At 33.5% G+C, this 2,463-nt stretch overlaps 1 pseudogene; it reads right to left on the reverse strand.

Moving 5' to 3' along the window:
- Positions 1-354: 354 nt before the first annotated feature.
- LOC120593847 (uncharacterized) lies at positions 355-473 on the reverse strand (annotated as a pseudogene).
- Between the last annotated feature and the right edge of the window lie 1,990 nt (positions 474-2,463).

Raw genomic sequence — 2,463 nt, forward strand, 5'->3', positions numbered from 1 at the left:
ATTTGAGCTCACAATAGAAAGGAAATCACCAAAAACAAAATAAAATAAGGCATTATGAGTGAGAGTCAGCATAAACATTGAAGTTTTAAGTCCCCACCTGAAGAGTATAGATAATGGAATTACTAGACATAGAATATAAAACACTGGTGTAGTAAAAGTTTCAATAAATAAAAAGTAGAATAAAAAATGAACAAGCAAAGAAAAATGATCAAAAACGACCAAATTGATTTTTACTTTTTTATTTTTTATGTTTATTTTTATTTTTATTTTTTAGGCAAGGCAATCCTTAGTTGACCTCACAGATTTCAAGGACCTTGTCAGTTTACAATCCCTTATTTTCATTTTTATTTTTTACACCTACAGCAACTGGTCTTTCTAGGTGGTCTCCCATTAAAGTACTAACCAGGCCTGACCCTGCTTAGCTTCCTAGATCAGACGGGATAGGGCTTGTTCAGAGTGGCATGGCCATAGACAAATTAATTTTTAGAAATAAGAAATGTAACTGTTGAAAATTAAACTTAATGTGTGGATTATACAATAGTTTAGACACTGTTAAAGTGAGAACTAGAGAACTAAAAGACAGATCCAAAGAAACTACTCAAATATAGTAGTGTGAGACCGAGGTGCAAAATGTGACAGTTTAAGATACATGGAGAACAGAATGTCTAGTATGCTTTCAGTGGAAGTCCCAGAAAAATAGACTAGAGATCATGGTGAAGAAAAGAAAGTATCTGAGACTTTTCTACAACATATTAAGGAAATGAGCTCAGAAATTTAAAAATGTAACATATAAAATGTAGATACAAAAAAGCTAGACAGCTGTAATGAAACTAGGGAACATCAAAGTCAAAAGAAATGGTCTTAAAAGTTGCTCAAGAGAAAGGATAGATCAAATGCATGCAAATTAGACTGACAACAGAGGTCTGGGAAGCAATGATGGAAGCAAGGAGGTAAAATAAATTTAGTTAGGAGAGAAAATGAATATTTAACTGGAATTGTGAATCTAGCAAAACTATCTTTTGAGAAAAAGGGTGAAATAAGTTTTATTTTATGGGGGAGTTTGTTTAAAATTACATGTCTTCTTTAAATAAAACCAGTGGCTTCATTTTAGCCTGGAGTTTTCTCTGTTGAAAGTTTTTATTTACATATTCAATTTTTTTTTTGAAATAGGGAGAAATAGTTCCTTACTATACTTTATTTTTTTTATTTTTATTTTTATTTTTGGTGATTCTTTTTTTTTTTTAAGTCCATTGGGGTAACATTGGTTAATACAATTATATAATTTTCGGGTGTACATTATAATTTGACATCTATATATTCTATTGTGTGATTACCACCCAGAGTCCAGTTTTCTTCAGCTATTTGATTTCTTCATATATTTGATTTCCTTTACCCACTTTACCCTCCCCCAACTCTCCTATATTTGATCCCCTTTACTCTGTCTACCTCTTCCCTCTTCCCCCACCTTCTACTCTCTGGTAACCACTAGTCTATTGTCCACGTCCTTGAGTCTTTGTTTGTCCTGTTCATTTGTTGCTTTTAGGTTTATATCCCACATATAAGTGATATCATGTGATTTTCAACTTTTTCAGTCTGGCTTATTTCACTTAGCGTGATTATCTCAAGGTCCATCCATGTTGTCACAAATGGCAGTATTTCATTTCTTCTTAGGGCTGAGTAATGTTTCATTGTATATATGTACCACAGCTTCTTTAGCCAATCATCTATCATAGGACACTTCAATTGCTTCCATGTCCTGGCCACTGTGAATAGTGGCTATGAACATCTTTTCGGATATGAGTTTTCAAGTCTTTGGGGCAAATACCCAGTAGAAGGATTGCTGGATCCTATGGTAGATCAATTGAAACTCCATACTGTTATTCATAGTGGCTGTACCAATTTGCAGTCCCACCAGCAGTGTATGAGTGTTCCTTTTTCACCACATCATCTCCAACATTCGTTATTACTTGCCTTGTTGATTATAGCTATTCTAACAGGTGTGAGATAGTATCTCATTGTTTTGATTTGCATTTCTCTAATAGCTAGTGATGTTGAGTATCTTTTCATTTATTTTTTGGTCATTCATATGTCCTCTAAGGAGAAGTGTCTGTTCAGGTCCTCTGCCCATATTTTGATTGGATCGTTTGTTTTTTTGTTGTTATTGAGTCGTATGAGTTCTTTGTATATTTTGGATATTAGGCCCTTATCGAAGGTGTTGCTTTCAAATATATTTTCCCATTCTGATGGTTCTGTCTTTACTTTGTTGATGATTTCTTTTGTCGAGCAAAATCTTTTTAGTTTGATGTAGTCCCATTCATTTATTTTAGCTTTTACTTCCCTTGCCTTTGAGGTCAAATTCATAAAGTCCTCTTTAAGACCAAGGTCCTTGAATTCAGTTCCTATGTTTTCTTCTATGCATTTTATTGTTTCAGGTCTTATATTCAGGTCCTTAATCCATTCTGA

Source organism: Pteropus medius, unplaced genomic scaffold (genome assembly GCF_902729225.1).
Source record: "Pteropus medius unplaced genomic scaffold, Ma_sr-lr_union100, whole genome shotgun sequence".
NCBI classification, from domain to species: Eukaryota; Metazoa; Chordata; class Mammalia; order Chiroptera; family Pteropodidae; genus Pteropus; species Pteropus medius.